The 18,663-nt window shown below is 52.1% G+C and overlaps 1 long non-coding RNA gene across 1 annotated transcript; it reads left to right on the forward strand.

Annotated features, from left to right (window-relative positions):
• The first annotated feature begins 15,007 nt into the window (after positions 1–15,007).
• Positions 15,008–17,795, forward strand: LOC148777766 (uncharacterized). The gene is made up of 3 exons (XR_016037747.1): positions 15,008–15,243; positions 15,739–15,833; positions 17,676–17,795. It is a non-coding gene; the product is annotated as an uncharacterized LOC148777766 (long non-coding RNA).
• The last annotated feature ends 868 nt before the right edge of the window (positions 17,796–18,663 follow it).

An 18,663-nucleotide genomic window follows, 5' to 3' on the forward strand; every position in this document is an offset into this window, starting at 1 on the left:
TCAGTGTGGGGCTGACTTGGGGATGGCCCCTGTGGGTCCTCTGACTTGATCAGATGCTCCAAGATTTTCTCCATGCCAGCCTCTTTCAAGAGAGTGGAGGGTTGGAGAATGCCATGAGAGGGCAGATCACCTGGAATTCTTGCCTGGAAAGGCTGAGACCGAGTCATACCCCATCTGGCAATTGGAACTCCAGGGCAGGAGCAGACAGCGAAGAGGGACTGCCCGAGGCATTGCCAAGGCCAACTCTGCCTTGAGGACGACCCTCTCTTCATCCTGCCTGGACTGTTCCAATGTCCTACTCCAAGGAATTAATCTGGGAAACCAGGAAAGTAGCACGTGCGGTGTTGCAAGAACTCAGACAGTGTGTGATAACTCGCTGGCATGCACTCTGTGGTTCTGCAGACTTAGGGAAATCTTGGTTCCCACTTTGGTGGTTGTTCATTCCAGGAAATCTCATCTAGAAGGTGCTTCTGAACTGCTTTGACGTGATCTGTATTTGTGTTTGAAATAACGTCACTCTGTCTGTGTAGGTATTGTATGGCATATTTAACAGTTCTTTTAGAATCAGGCCCAAGTGAGGACCAGAGACAGGGTTGACTGAGGATCAGAGTCACGTCGAAGTGAGGCCGAGTCAGGGCCGCAGTGGGGCCCAAATCTGGATGGAGAGGAAACTAAATAAGCATATAGTGAGACCGGTGTCAGCACAAAGTGAGAAGCAGTGTCAGGAATTGCATGGAGAAGTGTCAGGACATAGAACCAGGATTGAAGTGTGGTCAGGTCCAGAGTAAGGGCACAGCGAGGACCAGCGTCAGGCGGTAGTGAGGTCCAGAGACGCGCCACAGTGAGGACCGACGTCAGGGAGTAGTGAGCCGGGTCGGGATGTAGTGAGGAGCAGCGGCGGGCCGGTGAGGGGACCTGGGGACCCGATGTGGCCGATGAGGGGACCTGGGGACCCGATCTGTTCCATGAGAGGACCTGGGTGGGGGGAACCACGGAGAGAACCTGGCGGGGGGGTGGCGGTCTGCGGAGAGGACCCTGAGCGGAGCGGTCAAGGGGACCTGGGGTGGGGAGTCGTAAGTGGACGGGTGACAGCGCACGGGGTCTGTGAAGGGGGCCGTCTCAGGGCACAGAGAGAGGAAAGAAGTCAGGACCGGCCACAGGCAGCGTCAGGCCTAGAGAGGAAAGACGTCAGGGAGCAGTGAAAAGTGGAGTAGGTGGGTAGAGAAGAAAGGTGTCAGGACATGGTGAGAGGCCGTGTCAGTGCTCACAGAGAGGAGTGTCGGGAGAGTGCAAGGCCCTGTCAGGTCCTAGAGAGGAAAGACCTCAGGGAGCTGTGAGAGGCCGCCTCAGAACCTAGAGAGGAAAGACAGCTGGGAACCGTGTTAGGGTTAGGGTTTTAGGGTTAGGGTTAGGGGTTAGGGTTACGGATAGGATTAGATGAGTTAGGGTTATGGTTAGCTTTAGATGGGTTAGGGTTCCCGACATGTCACCCAGCCCCCTCAGACGCACTCCCGCAGTCCCCTCACCCGTGGGCAGGACTGCGCTGATCTAAGAATGTGTTTGTAAGTCTTGCAGAGTGCAGGCCGACATCCAGCCCTGACTCGGGAAATGAGTTCCTTGGAGCAGGCCTTGCCAGTCTGGTGCCTGAGGAGCCACACACTAGGACGATAGCGACCCCAGCCTCCTGGCGGTTGAGAGTCACCCCAGGCTGGGAGCGCTGGCTGGGAAGTTATTTTGCAGTGGCAATGGCCCCTAGGGTCCCGTGCCCAGGCAGGGCTGCCACACTCCCAGGGAACGTCCAGGCAACCTCCACACGGCTGTTCCATCACGTTTGCTCTGCAGGAGAGAGCTCACGAGCCTAGGACTGTCTGCACGGTGCTTGGCTCCTGCGGGCAGAACACCGTGAATGCCCACCTTGCTGGCAGAGTGCAGGCCGACTCCCGGCCCTGACTCGAGAATTGAGTCCCTGGGGCCAGGCCTGGAGATCTGGCGTCTGAGGAGCTAAACACTGGCTGCGCACCCAGTTCAGTTCAGTTCAGTCGCTCAGTCGTGTCTGACTCTTTGCGACCCCATGAATCACAGCACGTCAGGACTCCCTGTCCATCACCAACTCCCGGAGTTCACTCAAACTCATGTCCGTCGAGTCGGTGATGCCATTCAGCCATCTCATTCTTTGTCGTCCCCTTCTCCTCCCGCCCCCAATCCCTCCCAGCATCAGAGTCTTTTCCAGTGAGTCAACTCGTCGCATGAGGTGGCCAAAGTATTGGAGCTTCAGCTTTAGCATCAGTCCTTCCAATGAACACCCAGGATTGCTCTCCTCCAGAATGGGCTGGTTGGATCTTCTTGCAGTCCAAGGGACTCTCAAGAGTCTTCTCCAGCACCACAGTTCAAAAGCATCAATTCTTCGGCGTTCAGCTTTCTTCACAGTCCAACTCTCACATCCATACATGACCACAGGAAAAACCATAGCCTTGACTAGACGGACCTTTGTTGGCAAAGTAATGTCTCTGCTTTTTAATATGCTATCTAGATTGGTCATAACTTTTCTTCCAAGGAGTAAGTGTCTTTTAATTTCCTGGCTGCAATCAGCATCCCCAGTGATTTTGGAGCCCCCAAAATAAAATCTGACACTGTTTCCACTGTTTTTCCATCTATTTCCCATGAAGTGATGGGACCAGATGCCTTGATCTTAGTTTTCTGAATGTTGAGCTTTAAGCCAACTTTTTCACTCTCCTCTTTCACTTTCATCAAGAGGCTTTTGAGTTCCTCTTCACTTTCTGCCATAAGGATGTTGTCATCTGCATATCTGAGGTTAATGATATTCCTCCCAGCAATCTTGATTCCAGCTTGTGCTTCTTCCAGCCAAGGGTTCCTCATGATGTATTCTGCATATAAGGTAAATAAGCAGGCTGAAAATATACAGCCTTGACATACTCCTTTTCCTATTTGGAACCAGTCTGTTGTTCCATGTCCAGTTCTAACTGTTGCTTCCTGACCTGCATACAGGTTTCCCAAGAGGCAGGTCGGGTGGTCTGGTATTCCCATCTCTTTCAGAGTTTTCCACTGTTTCTTGTGATCCACACAGTCAAAGGCTTTGGCATAGTCAATGAAGCAGAAATAGATGTTTTTCTGGAGCTCTCTTGCTTTTTCCGTGATCCAGCGGATATTGGCAATTTGATCTCTGGTTCCCCTGCATTTTCTAAAACCAGCTTGAACATCTGGAAGTTCTCGGTTCACGTATTGCTGAAGCCTGGCTTGGAGAATTTTGAACATGAGTTTACTAGTGTGTGAGATGAGTGCAATTGTGCGGTAGTTTGAACATTCTTTGGCATTGGAATGAAAACTGACCTTTTCCAGTCCCATGGACACTGCTGAGTTTTCCAAATTTGCTGGCATATTGAGTCCAGCACTTTCACAGCATCATCTTTCAGGATTTGAAATAGCTCCACTGGAATTCCGTCACGTCCACTAGCTTTGTTCAGAGTGATGCTTTCTAAGGCCCACTTGACTTCACATTCCAGGATGTCTGGCTCTAGGTGAGTGATCACACCATCGTTATTATCTTGGTCCTGAAGATCTTTTCTGTGTAGTTCTTCTGTGTATTCTTGCCACCTCTTCTTAATATCTTCTTCTGTTAGGTCCATAGCATTTCTGTCCTTTATGGAGCCCATCTTTGCAAGAAACGTTCCCTTGGTATCTCCAATTTTCTTGAAGGTATCTCTAGTCTTTCGCATTCTATTATTTTCCTCTATTTCTTTGCATTGATTGCTGAGGAAGGCTTTCTCATCTCTCCTTGCTATTCTCTGGAACTCTGCATTCAGATGCTTATAGCTTTGCTTTTCTCCTTTGCTTTTCGCTTCTCTTCTTTTCACAGCTATTTGTAAGGCCTCCTCAGACAGCCATTTTGCTTTTTTGCATTTCTTTTCCATGGGGATGGTCTTGGTCCCTGTCTCCTGTACAAGGTCACGAACCTCTGTCCAGAGTTCATCAGGCATTCTATCAGATCTAGTCCCTTAAATCTATTTCTCACTTCCACTGTATAATCATAAGGGATTTGATTTAGGTCATATTTGAATGGTCTAATGGTTTTCCCTACTTTCTTCAATTTCAGTCTGAATTTGGCAATAAGGAGTTCATGATCTGAGCCACAGTCAGCTTCTGGCCTGTTTTTTTGATATCTGTATAGAGCTTCCCCATCTTTGGCTGTAAAGAATATAATCAATCTGATTTCGGTGTTGACCATCTGATGATGTCCATGTGTAGAGTCTTCTCTTGTGTTGTTGGAAGAGGGTGTTTGCTATGACCAGTGCGTTCTCTTGGCAAAACTCTATTAGCCTTTGCCCTGCTTCATTCTGTGCTCCAAGGCCAAATTTGCCTGTTACTCCAGGTGTTTCTTGACTTCCTACTTTTGCATTCCAGTCCCCTATAATGAAAAGGACATCTTTTTTGGATGTTAGTTCTAAAAGGTCTTGTAGATCTTCATAGAACCGTTCAACTTTGGCTTCTTCAGTATTACTGGTTGGGGCATAGGCTTGGATTACTGTAATAGTGAATGGTTTGCCTTGGAAACAAACAGAGGTCATTCTGTCGTTTTTAAGATTGCATCCAAGAACTGCATTTTGGATTCTTTTGTTGACCATGATGACTACTCCATTTCTTCTAAGGGATTCCTGCCCACAGTAGTAGATATAATGGTCATCTGAGTTAAATTCACCCATTCCAGTCCATTTTCGTTCACTGATTCCTATAATGACAACGTTTACTCTTGGCATCTCCTGTCTGACCACTTCCAATTTGCCTTGATTCATGGACCTAACATTCCAGATTCCTATGCAATATTGTTCTTTATAGCATTGGACCTTGCTTCTGTCACCAGTCACATCCACAACTGGGCATTATTTTTGCTTCGGCTCCATCCCATCATTCTTTATGGATTTATTTCTCCACTGAACTCCAGTAGCATATTGGGAACCCACCAACCTGGGGAGTTCCTCATTCAGTACTCTATTATTTTGCCTTTACATACTGTTCATGGGGTTAGGGTTAGGGTTAGGTTCAGGGTCAGGATCAGGATCAGGGCACCTGTGCGAACCCCATCCTCCTCCTGCACCCCACTCCGTCCGCCGCCCCAGCCACGTCCGTCCCGTGGCCGCCGGCTCGTGCTCCCGGGCCCAACTTGGCCTCCAGGTGGAGGGACCTGCGGGTTGACCAGCCGCCCTGGCTGCACTCTGCCTCCAGGTGCAGGGAATGGCGGGCCAACCAGCCAGCTGGGCCAGACAGCCTCCCAGTGCAGTGACTGGCAGCTTGACCAGTCATCCAGGCCGCACTCTGACTCCGGGGGGAGGGACTGGTGGTTCGACCAGCCAGCCGGGCCAGACGGCCTCCCGGAGCAGTGATCGGTGGGTCGACCAGTCGGCCGGGCCCACTAGGCCTCCAGATGGAAGTACTGGTGGGTAGAGTTAGAACTTTATCCTGATGTCTGATGCACATTAGGACAAGAATTTGTCCTTTAAAATCACCTGTCTCTCATAAGAGTCTAAGTCCAGATTGGTAAACTTGGAGAGACTCTTTTAGACTTTCCAGAAAGGCAATGGGGTTCTCATTGGATTCCTGAGTTATTGCTGAGACTGGGCACAGTCCCACAGCCAATAGGCTTACTTCTATTTCCATGGGTGGACTTTCTTAGGGGTGAGTCTTTTTAAAGATTATCCTACACAGTACTGTTGCAACCTGAGAGCCAGGTGTCCCTGGGTCAGTGTGCAGATCCCTAGGCAGGCTGAGGTGTGACAGCCTCCTGGAGACTGAATTCTCAGGCAGGTCGAAGGAGGTTGGCCTCCTGAAAATTGGGTCCCAGGACAGTTCGAATCATGTTGACTTCCTGGGACCCCTGGACTGGAGTTGAGCGCCCCCAAGGTCTCCATCGTGACCAGTGCTGGGTAGGATTAAGGGGTTGTAACCTTAACTCATTGCTGGTTTGTCCACCATGGATGGGAATAGATACCGTGATGTAAAGCAATCCAAGCCTGTGCCCTGAGACTGGGAACTTGGTGAAACAGCCATCAGCCTTATCCTCTTATTGCTCTGAGGGATTGTAAGTTACTCATTTCCTCCCCTAGTCCTCCATAAGAATAGCTTAGGGTATCTCCAATGGTAAAGATTTCATTGTCATAGACCCGCTGTAGGTAATAGCAGAAGTAATGACAAAGGACACGGAACAACAGACTGGTTCCAAATAGGAAAAGGAGCACGTCAAGGCTGCATATTGTCACACTGCTTATTTAACCTATGTGCAGGGTACATCATGAGGAACGCTGGGCTGGAGGAAGCACAAGCTGGAATCAAGATTGCCAGGAGAAATATCAATAACCTCAGATATACAGATAACACTACCCTTATGGCAGAAAGCAAAGAAAAACTAAAGATCTCTTGATGAAAGTGAAAGAGGAGAGTGAAAAAGTTGGTTTAAAGCTCAGCATTCAAAAAACTAGCATCATGGCATCAGGTCCCATCACTTCACGTCAGATAGATGGGGAAACAGTGGAAACAGTGACAGACTGGGCTCTGAGCTCCAAATCACTGCAGATGGTGATTGCAGCCATGAAATTAAAAGACGCTTACTCCTTGGAAGGAAAGTTATGACCAACCTAGACAGCATATTAAAAAGCAGAGATGTTTACTTTGTCAACAAAGGTCCGTATCGTCAAGGCTATGGTTTTTCCAGGGGTCATGTATGGATGTGAGAGTTGGACTATAAAGAAAACTGAGTGCTGAAAAACGGATGCTTTTGAACTGTGGTGTTGGAGAAAACTCTTGAGAGTCCCTTGGACTGCAAGGAGATCCAACCAGTCCATCCTAAAGGAAATCAGTCCTGAATATTCATTGGAAGGACTGATGTTGAAGCTGAAACTCCAATACTTTGGCCTCCTGATGCGAAGATCTAACTCATTGGAAAAGACCCTGATGCTTGGAAAGATTGAAAGTGGGAGGAGAAGGATACGACAGAGGATGAGATGGTTGGATGGTATGTATCACTGACTCAGTGGATATGAGTTTGAGTAAACTTCAGGAGTTGGTGATGGACAGGGAGGCCTGGCGTGCTGCAGTCCATGGGGTTGCAAAGAGTCGGACATGACTGAGCAACTGAATTGAACTGAAGGGCACAACATAAACTGATTAAAATCAAATGGGTCTAAGATGACAGACAAATCAATTTCAGCTAAATCTTGATCCTCAATTTGTAAGCTAAATGACACACCCAGAGGTGCCAGGACAGTTCCAAGGCACTGTGAAAAGACCGAGTGGGTGGTTCCCCTGTTGTTGGAATGATCCTTCCGCTCTTTAACATATGAAATCACCCAACTCACTAAAACTAACCATATGTGATGGCCCACACTCTTGGAGTGTGTTTATCTCTGAATCTGAACAAATTTACCTCTTATCTATTGCTGGGTCTCTCATGGAATTTTTTTTGAAATGAGACATCAAGAACCTGAGCTTCAGTAGGTCCTGAAACCAAGCACCATGGATTTTGGCCTGGCTTAAGTCCCGGTCGGACACGAATGAGTGACTAAGCATAGCACAGAGTCCCTGACATGTGAGTTTGAGTCCCAATCTTAGGTAAACAGTTTCAAACACAATTTTTGGAAATGGAAAGATGATGACCTGCCCAATATTTTGTAAACAGTGGCATAAATGCAGAGAGGAGCTGAAGGATGGGAAGAAGAAGAGATGGGAAAAATGTGCCTAGGAATCCCCTTCATAACTTGCTGGAAAATCTGCTAAATGCCTGACCTGTGCTCACAGTTTTCATTGGCCTGATCCTTAGCATAAAGGAGGTTAAGGAGAGAAGAACCTCCACCCACTTGGGCAACCGCTACCAAGGCACAGCAGATAGCAGAGCCCTCGGGACACCCTGGGGCACCTAATGCCGCTCACCCATTTGCCGGGGGTTCGAGGAAACAAGGAATGAGAGATTGTAAAGGAATTAAGGTTTTGTTAGCCATATGTCCTTCCAGCCATAGGAGCGAGAACTTCCTACCCCCACCAGAGGTCTTCTGGACTCTGAGACGGAGCCACCTCAGCTTCTGCGCGTTCATGTTTGCTGTCCCCGTTTCCAGCACCCTGGGCTTCTTGTCCCTTCCCCTGTGCTGGGTTTTCCTCGCATTAAACTTCCACCTTGGGAACTTTTTGCCAAGTTGGGCCTCTGCTCTGTTTGGCCTCTGCCTCGCGGGAGCCGAGCTGAGGTTGTTTCAGCCGGGTTAAATCCGAGTCATGGCACCGTTTGTGTTGGGGAAGTTTGTAATTTCCTCGGTTCTCTCTCCCTGCAGCAAAAATTTGAAGCAACGGATGGACCAGTGTTACAGTTCTGTGATACAGCTCAGATTTATTTGGCAAACAAAGGAAAATACACCACCCTCTATGCGTGGGGAGGGCTGACACACAAGACGCGGAGAGAATAGAAGCTCCCAGTCTTCTAGGCTTCCTCCTTTTATACATTCGTCTCCTTCCCCTGAACCTGCCCTGTGTAAATTGGGCTAGCCAGGAGGGCTGTATGTTTTACCTGAGGTCCTCGCTCCGGTCCGCTGACCTATGTTCGTGGGCTTTTCCCTTCTTTGTCTTTTGGCCACCACCATTCTGGACTCTTTTTCCCTATTCTAACTACCTGACAGGTCAGGACTGCTCAGAGGCACAGCCGTGTGCCAGGTGCCGCCTGGATGTTCGGGCCGCAGCAGCAAGCACACAAGGGAAGACCTCGGTCCTTGGGAGCCTGCTTTCTGCCGCGGAAGATGTCACAGACAGTGTGCAGGCTCCGGCAGGAGGCGGGAGGTGGGTCAGGAGGGAGACAGGCTGGGCGAGATGAGAGGAGTGGGCAGGGTGCGCTGGGGGCGCTGCCGGCGTGGGGGCAGGCCCGTGGCCTTCACACACCTTGACCTGTTCAGGCCTTGGTCTCCTCATCTGAGAAACAGGGGAGGACACGCTGGTTCCCCAGGGAGCCGCGTGGCCTCTGGACGCCCCTCCATGGCCGGCTGCCTTGGGCACAGATGGGCCCGCTGGGCTGACTGTGGGATCCTGTGGTCCTGTGTTTTTTTCCCCCAGGTGGTGTCTGTCACTCCCAGGCTGTGGTTTATGGGTAAATTTGAGACTCTTGCGTTTAAAAGTAATTTCTAATTCCCAGGAAGCCTTCAGGGGGTTGGTGTTTTATCTTGAAACACAAAGCCTGGTGCGCAGATCTGCTGACTTTCCTTTCTTGTTCATTGGTGCATTGGGGGTGTTTTCCAATGCACGAGGCCCCTTCCTGCCTGGCTCCCTGAGTTTTCTTCCAAGCTGCTCTCCCCAGGCCCACCCAGAGCCCCCTGCTCTGCTCCCCCTTGGATCCCCGCTGCCTTTGGTCCCCGCCCCCTCCAGGAGACCGCCTGTGCCCTCACCCTTCTGCCTCTGCCCCGGGACACCTGCCTCTCGCCATTGCTGTTGTTTAGTCACTAAGTTTTGTCCGACTCTTTGCGACACCATGGACTGTAGCCCGCCAGGTTCCTCTGTCCATGGGATTCTCCAGGCAATAATACTGGAGTGGGTTGCCGTTTCCTCCTGCAGGGGGTCTTCCCAAATCAGGGATTGGACATGCGTCTCTGGCTTGGTGGGTGAATTCTTTAACTTCTGACCCACCAGGGAAGCCCTCCCCTCACTGAGCACTGTTCAGAGAGCCCCCCGCACCCCGCTGCCCTCCCAGCCACCTCAGGCTGGCTGAGCCCACTGCCTGTCTCCCGGCCTGCGCCCACGGGACTGTAGGCACTGTCTCTCCCCAGAAGGTTATCTCTTTGAGGGGAGCGACTTTTGCTTCTTTTGCTCTTTGCTGCACTCCCAGCATGCCTAGTGGTGGTAAACACTCAGTAGTGACTCTTTCTTAAGAGATGGAAGGCGTCACTCGCCCTGCACACCTGCCCAGGCTGGGGTCCACCCCCGGGGGATATTCCAAGGCCCCGTGGCCGGTTCCAGCTCTGGCACTGGCTCAGACCTGGGGCTGGGGTGGGTGAGGACTGGCTGGGCCAGAGCTTCCTGCACCCCCAGGCCAGCTCCCCACACCCTCCCTGGGGGGCCTCCTCTTCCTGCCAGCTGCACCTGCGGTCCTCCCTAAGCTGTGATGGGCCCCGCGGGGCTCCTGACCCCAAGTCTCGTCTCCTGAGGTCCGAGGGGTGGTCCTCCAGCTCGGCTGCTGCCTGAGCTCTGGGCCCACCTACACTCGGGAGGAAAGAGGCTGCCTTCGAGAGCAGCTCCCGGGGAGCCAGACCAGGGGCGGGCAGAAGGGCGGCCTCAGCACAGACAGCGACCAGCACAGGCCTCACGGGGCTTTGCTGTCTGTTTTCCCATCGCCTCCAGGTCACCAGCAAATTCAGCCAAACTTGCAGAGAAGCAGATGCCCCACTGGTCCCCCATCCTTTGGGAAGGCTCAAGTGTGCTGCCATAAACAGCAATGGGCACCGGGTGCTGGGAACTTGTGAGATGCTCACCTTCTTTTCAGTTCAGCTCAGTTCAGTCGCTCAGACTATTAGGGTCCGGAGTCCCCCTTCCCTCAAAGGAACAGAGGACACTCACGATAATGCAAGACACACAGCAAGGTTTATTTCCAGCTAACTGGGGTCCAAGTGTCTGCCCGACGCAGCGGGTTTCAACAAGGACCCCGAGCACTCTAGGCCAAAGGTTTATATAGCATTTTCAAACCATATTAGTTTCAAAGCATCCACACATAGTAATCTTTTTACACACAGTAATTTTCCACACTCTACACACAGCTGTATATCTCTGGCTTGCGTCACCTCCTGGTGGTTTAACGAGATAAGCCCACCCTGGCCCTTTGACCTATTTGCCTGATCTCTGTGTCACAACCGCCCACATTCTGGTGTTTAAGATTAAATTGTTTTTCAGGTTGTTGTCTTCCTAGGAATCCTCACTCATCCTTACTCAGCAAACAATTCCAGGGATCTTTACACAGCCTGACTCAAAAAAACAATTCTAGGAATCTTTAAGCAACCTTATCTAAAATGGAGTAACTTTGGTTCTACAAGCGGCAAGCAAAGTACAGAAGCAAAAATGCATTACAGGAGCATTAAGTTCTACATTAGGTTCTACAAGTCGTGTCCGACTCTTTGAGACCCCCATGGACTGTAGCATGCCAGGCCTCCCTGTCCATTACCAACTCCCGGAGTTTACTCAAACTCATGTCCATAGAGTCGGTGATGCCATCCAACCGTCTCATCCTCTGTCATCCCCTTCTCCTGCCTTCAATCTTTCCCAGCATCAAGGACTTTTCCAATGAGTCAGTTCTTCGCACCAGGTGGCCAAAGTATTGGAATTTCAGCTTCAGCATCAATCCTTCCAAAGAATATTCAGGACTGATCTCCTTTAGGATGGACTGGTTGGATTTCCTTGCAGTCCAAGGGACTCTCAACAGTCTTCTCCAACGCCACAGTTCAAAAGCATCAATTCTTCGGCGATCAGCTGTCTTTATAGTCCAACTCTTACATCCATATATGACTACTGGGAAAACCATAGCCTTGACTAGACGGACCTCTGTTGGAAAAGTAATGTCTCTGATTTTTAATATGCTGCCTAGGTTGGTCATAACTTTTCTTTCAAGGAGTAAACGTCTTTTAATTTCACGGCTACAATCACAATCTGCAGTGATTTTAGAGCACAAAAATATAAAATCTGTCACTGTTTCCACTGTTTCCCTATCTATTTGCCAGGAAGTGATGGGACCAGCTGCCGTGATCTTAGTTTTCTGAATGTTGAGTTTTAGGCCAACTTTTTACTCTCCTCTTTTACTTTCATCAAGAGGCTCTTTAATTTTTCTTTGCTTTCTGCCATAAGGGTGGTGCTATCTGCATATCTGAGGTTATTGACATTTCTCCCAGCAATCTTGATTCCAGCTTGTGCTTCCTCCAGCCCAGCATTTCTCATAATGTACTCTGCATATAAGTTAAATAAGCAGGGTGACAGTATACAGCCTTGATGTACTCCTTTCCTGATTTAGAACCAGTCTGTTGTTCCATGTCCAGTTCTAACTGTTGCTTCTTGACCTGCACACAGATTTCTCAAGAGGCAGGTCAGGTGATCTGGTATTCCCATCTCTTTAAGAATTTTCCAGAGTTTGTTGTGGTCCACACAGTCAAAGCCTATGGTATAGTCAATAAAGCAGAAGTAGATGTTTTTCTGGAACTCTCTTGCTTTTTTGATGATCCAAGGGATGTTGGCCATTTGATCTCTGGTTCCTCTGCCTTTTCTAAATCCAGCTTGAATATCTGGAATTTCACAGTTCACCTTCTTTCACATTACTTTAAAAGTTATTTACGGCTTCCCTGGTGGCTCAATGGTTAAGAATCTGCCTGCCAATGGAGGGGACACGGGCTCCATACCTGATCCAGGAAGATCCCGCATGCCGCAGGGCAACTAGACTCGTGCACCCCTACTGAGCCTGTACTCCACAACCAGAGGAGCCACTGCCATGAGAGGCCTGTGCACCCCAACTCGAGAGGAGCCCCTGCTCTCCGGAGGCAGAGCAAGCCCGTATGCAGCAACAAAGACCCAGCACAGCAAGAAATAAATATATAAATAATTTTTTAAAGAAGCTCAAGCTCCAATACTTTGGCCACCTGATGCGAAGAACTGACTCATTTGAAACGACCCTGATGCTGGGAAAGATTGAAGGCAAGAGAATGGGACGACAGGATGAGATGGTTGGATGGCATCACTGACTCGATGTACATGAGTTTGAGCAAGCTCCAGGTGTTGATGACGGACAGGGAGGCCTGGCGTGCTGCAGTCCACGGGGTCGCAGAGAGTTGGACATGACTGAGCGACTGAACTGAATTGCACATTTATGTGAAGTGACTGGCTGGACCCCCGTCTCCACAGGCGCAGGGCTCACTGCCGTGTCCTCAGCTCTGCTTTGCTAGTAACTGGCGTGAGGAGGGCCGTTCTGTCACACAAGCTACATCGCAAATCCCGGCAATTATTTTGCCCACAAATCTTCCATTTGAGCAGGTGTGGAGGGGGCAGTCTACTTCTGCACCACTTGGAATCCGCTGGTGATTTGCAGCCTGGGGCCTGAAATTATCTGAAAGTTTGGTGACTCACTCCTGGGAAGGATGCTGCCTCCAGGCTGAGGCTTCAGCTGGGGTTACCAGCCAGGACACCCACGTGCAGCCTCCCCACGTGGCCAGGGCTTCCTCAGAATGAGGAAACTGGTTCCAGGTCAGAGAGTCCAGGAAAGAGAGCCAGGAGGAAGCCCTCTGTCTGTCGTGACCTAGTCTGGAGAGTCATTCCACCTGATCCCCACGCCTGCTGTTTGTCAGGGCATCCCGAACACCCGCCGAGGTCCGAGGGGTGTCCTGGTGGAGAGCAGCGGAGTTCTGGAAGACCACTCAGGACTGGACGTGCTGCTCTGGCCATTTCTGGAAAATACTATCTTCATAAGGGGCTGCAAATGCCTTCAATGTCCTAGGAGAAAAATTACTCCTACCTAGAATTCTGTGGGAGAGGGACATGGCAACCCACTCCAGTACTCTTGCCTGGAAAATCCCAGGGACAGAGGGGCCTGGTGGGCTCCCATCTATGGGGTCGCACAGAGCTGGACAAAACTGAAGCGACTTAGTAGTAGTAGCAGCAGAATTCTGTACCCTGCCAACCTATCAGTCAGGTGATTGAAAGTGCGAGCTCTCGAAAGTTCACTCCTGTGACGGTCTCAGAAAGCCTCTAAAAGAACACTCCACCAAAACAGGGGAGGAGAGCGAGGGTGCAGAAGACACTGTCCTGCGGGGAAGAAGGAAGGCAAGTCCTGAGGTGACGACTAACCGGGAGGCCACGAGATCAGCCAGACGACGTAAGGGCAGGAGGGCTTGGTGTCCCAGCGGCATCTGTGCAGGGAAACATGCCCTCGGAAGACGCTGAGGTAACAGCCTGTGCGTCTGTCACTAGGAAGTGATATTTAGAACCACTGTAGTGATGAGTGATCACACACAGAATGAAACAGGTGACAAGGGGACTGATTGAATAAAACGGAGCTGGGACACAGGGTATGTACAGACCCTTCATATGTGGCCATGATCAAAGTGCAGATAGAGGAATCGTAGACCTTAGCGTTTGGCAGGAATCCATTAGCCAAACAGGGGAAGAGTGAAGCTGAGCCTCTGACATACCACAGACACACACAAATAGTTTCCAGGAGGATTAAAGACAAAAACGTGGAAGGCGTGTCTGTAAAGTCTTTAGAAAATGGAGATATTTGTCATACACATAACTGACCAGCGATGGTCGTGTGGTGTTTTAATTGCTAAGTCGTGTTGCACTCTTTGGGACCCCATGGACTGTAGCCCACCAGGCTTCTCTGTTTATGGGATTTTCCAGGCAAGAATACTGGAGTGGGTTGCCATGCCCTCCTCCAGGGGATCTTCCCCATCCAGGGTTAGAAACCGAGTCTCCTGCATTGGCAGATGGATTCTTCACCACTGAGCCACCTGGGAAGCCCAAGGTTTGATGCTGTTGGTTTCAGAAGTGCTCACACGGTAAAGCGTCTGCCCACAATGTTGCAGACCTGGGTTCGATCCCTGGGTCACAAAGAGCCTCTGGAGAAGGAAATGGCGACCTACTCCAGTACTCTTGCCTGGAAAATCTCATGGACGGAGGAGCCTGGTAGGCTAAAGTCCATGGGGTGGCAGAGTTTGACACGACTAAGTGACTTCACTCACTTTTCACTAAAGGGCCCAGCAGAGTTTGGGTAAAACACCTTGGGTTAGAGTTTGGGGAGGAAAGGGTTTATTTAAACTGTGTTTCTGAAAGAGGATTCTGAATAAATGAGGATTCCGGTGGAACCGGGGCTGGGGCAGGGCTGCGGGTTTCCCGACCAGGTGTAAATCATCGGGCAGGTTGGGGGGGGTAGTGGATTGCCTGTGGGCACAGGGGCCGCATAGATTTTGATGTCCACACCCCCATCCCCCTACCCCCGCCCCTCGCGGCGGTCTGCAGCAGTCCAGGAAGGGGCCCTGGGGTCCCCAGCAGGACTCAGTGGCCGGAGGTGGCTGCGGCCTCGTCCGCGGGCGCGCAGAACAGCGACCCGGACTCCGCCGCGCGCTCACCCGGCCACAAGGTCGCCGTTTGCGCCTGACGTCGTGTGCCCTCCGGGTAGTATGTTTACCGTCCTGCGTCACCGGGAAATGTCCGCCGCGGCCAGGGACAAAAGTTTCTTCCCTGGTGAGTCCCACCAGACAGAGGGCGTTCGGAGGCGGCGCGCACTCCGCCTTCGGGCGCCGCCAGGTGACCGGTCGGACCGCGCGCAGCCGCCGCTCTGCCCGCCTGCCCCAGCGTCCTCTAGTCCCGGGAACAAATCTGATCCCGGGAGCGATGACAGACTCCCCATCACAGCGGGAACGACATGCCAACCCTCCCTGACCTGGCGGGCAGTTCCCACCCGCCCCCCAACCCACCTCCAACCCGTGGGCCTCCCCCGCCCCACTGCCTTCACCACCGCGCACTCTGCACCGCAGCCGCGCAGGGTCACTCCCGTTCCCTAGGCTCTGCAGCGTCCCTGCTCCCCCAGGGCCCTCCCAGGACCCTGTTTAGACCCTAGGCATCCTAGAACCCGGCCCAGACTCCTACCCTGGGCTCTGACACTTTGCCTATAGCTCTCTGAACGCATTCTCCTTCAGTCAAATGCGGATGCCAAAAGCCGCCCTGTTTTCTCCCCAGGCCCAATCAAATTACCTGCCCATTGGTGCTGTCAGACAAGCAATCCGAAGACACTGAGGGAAAGAGCAGGCCAGGCCCAAGCACTGCCCGGACAGGTGAGGGCCCTGGGGTGGGAGGAGACTGAGGGGCAGGTGGAATGCTTCATACTCCCTTCCAGGGCCTGGTGGGCTCCTGGATGGGCCCACAGTAGTGTGGACCACAGCAGGACTGGAGCCAGGTGGTCCCGTGTGGCAGGCCGGTGAGGTGGAAGCCGTGCACAGGGTCCGTATGGCCCACGAGAGCCGTGGCTCACCGCTAGGCAGACTTTCTCCACGTCCTGCAACCTCTGAACCTGAAAGGAGAAAGGGAAAGCCAGATGCAAGTGGCCGGGGCAGGCAGGCATCTGAGCGCCGCGGCGCCCGTCCAGCCCCACTGGGAGTTTCCGAGAGCGCCCCCTGCCGGCGGCGGGGCCGCTCCTTCCCGCTTCCACTGTCAGCCTCCAGGCTCCCGGGGCAGCCACGGAGGCGTCCCACGTGGTCCACGTCCATTCTGCAGGAGAAGATCGGCACCCGGGGGAGGGGTTCTAAACTCACACGGGCCCAGACATCAGGGCCCCTGAGGCCGAGAAGCACAGGGAGGGACCCTGCCTGGCTGAGAACACGCAGCGTCCATCCCCAGCTGCAGACCCCCTGACCTGGCCCTCCCCAGCCGCCTGGGCACCGTGTCTCCCCAGGCAGGGGCGGTGGTTGGGGTGGAGGAGGCACAGGGGTGGTCATGCGCTGGGCTGTGCAGTCAGACTGCCCAGGTTTGAGTCCCAGTTCTGCCTCTTACGGTCTGTGGTCGTGGGCAAACACCTTCCTGTCTGTCAGCTTCCTTGTGGAGATGACGACCACCCTGCTGGGGTGCCCTGCAGACCTCCAGTCAGGACACCCCTCCGGCCACACTATGATGCAGGACACCGCCCCGGCCACACTGTGACCCAGGACACCCCTCCAGCCACGCTATGACACAGGATACCCCTCCAGCCACACTATGACGGAGTCAGACTGGCATCCTGAGCTAGGTACTGGGTTCTGTGCTATCACACAGCATCTCTCCCAGGTGTTCTTATGTCCCACTTTTTAGTGGAGAAACTGAGACCCAGAGCACTAAAGTAAATTGTCCGATGTCACACAGCCAGAGAGGGTCAGCATGGACCCAACCCGGCCTGATGCCACAGCCTGTCCCCTTGGCCACCAAGGTCTCCTGTCTCTGAGCAGTGGGTGGGGGTCAGGCTCTCATCTGGAAAACAGAAGCCCTGGGAGTTTCCAGGAGAGGAAGTTGAATATAGGAAATTTGTTACACATGCGAGGGAAGTAACTAGATGCCGAAATGGGAATGAGTGGTGGGGCCATGGGAAATTAGCCAGGGCTCCTGGCCAGGCTGGAACCACGCAGGCCTGCCTAGGAGGCCACAGCTGAGGAACCCTTGAAAGCAGAGGGAGGGGACAGATGCTCTGGCTCCATTATGTCCCCGCCCTCCAGCCTCTCCCCCGCCAGACCCCTCGGGCATCCAGAGGAGCCAGGGCTACGCATTGTTGGCGGAAGGACCTGGAGGATGTGGGCCGTGACGGGACAGAGCAGCAGGATGCCCTGTTCCAGAGGTGTCTCCCAAGAGGTCAGCCCTGAACTGAGTCTTGAGAAATGTAGTGAAGCCAAGCAGGACCCTCTGGGGCCTTCCTGGGACAGACCTCCCCACTCGTGTCATCCACCTGCCTCTTGTCTGTAGAAAAACGTTAGCCAAAGAATAAATGTGATCAGAGAAATGAGAAAACACGGAGAGAAAGGAAAGCAGTCAAGTGAGACAAAATAGTAAGAGGCTAGTCATTAAACTAAGCGCAGCACAAAGTCAGGGACCTTTAGATCTTCCTCAGCAACTGTAGACAATATTTTGAGCCCCACCCTTGAGCTGTTTTGCAGACACTGAAACCCCTGCCTGATGGGAGAACTTAACTGTGTGCTGCCCACAAGATGTGGACCCCAGACCGGATGGAACCAGAAGGTTGGTGATGCTGACCCCTGGTTGCCTCACAATCGGAAGACTGTCCATGCGCTGATCATGGCCCCTGCAACCCTCTGCCCTGGCATAGCCCTCTCCTACGTGATCTCCAAGCAAAACCCAGGGAGTGAGGAGTTGTCTTTTGGACATAAGTCCACCTTCTACCCAAGACTGCAGTTTCCCCAATAAAACCATCTTTCCTGTTACCTAACACTTGTCTCTCAGTATTGATTTCTTGATCGACCTGCAGCTGAACCTGAGTTTGCTAACAGTAGGAGTTTGACATCAGAATAAAGGTCATTCCAAAAACGGGATGAATAGAAGCCCCAGGCACAGAGTCGGTTTTGTAGGAGTGACCTGAGACCTGCTGCTATGGAAACATACCAGCTCCTGTCCTGCTGGACCACCTGTGCTTCTCACAATGCTCGCCCCCCACCCCGGGCTGGGGACCCCTTCTTAGGAGCCCCCACTTCCTTTCTGCCTCTCTTGCAGTCAGGGTGGAGGGGGGACCCTCAGGCTCCCGCCTATCAAACATGGAGGCAGGCAGGTGACCCAGGTTCTGCAGGTCAGAAACACACCTCAGGACCCCCTCGTGGCCAGGGTCACACCTGCTGCCCGCTTTGGGCTCATTCCTGACACCACCATCTGGGGGTGGCTGGCTCCCACCCACTGCAGACTCAGGGAGCCCCCCTGCCCTTTACGTTTTTAATTGGCTACTGTTGATTTCTGTATCTATTCTCAAGAACTCTGTCACAGCTTCTTTCAGGAGGAAATCAGCTCACATGTTGTTAGCAAGGGGTTGGCTTTTCTCCTTTTGAGATGAATATTTTCCAGACTCCTAAAGTCTAGTTAGAGAACTCATGGTGCTTGAGATGAACCCTCTCAGAACCGTGTGCTTTCCTACTCAGT

Source organism: Moschus berezovskii, chromosome 6, assembly GCF_049115385.1.
Source record: "Moschus berezovskii isolate FMDL1 chromosome 6, NW_MosBer_1.0, whole genome shotgun sequence".
NCBI lineage: Eukaryota > Metazoa > Chordata > Mammalia > Artiodactyla > Moschidae > Moschus > Moschus berezovskii.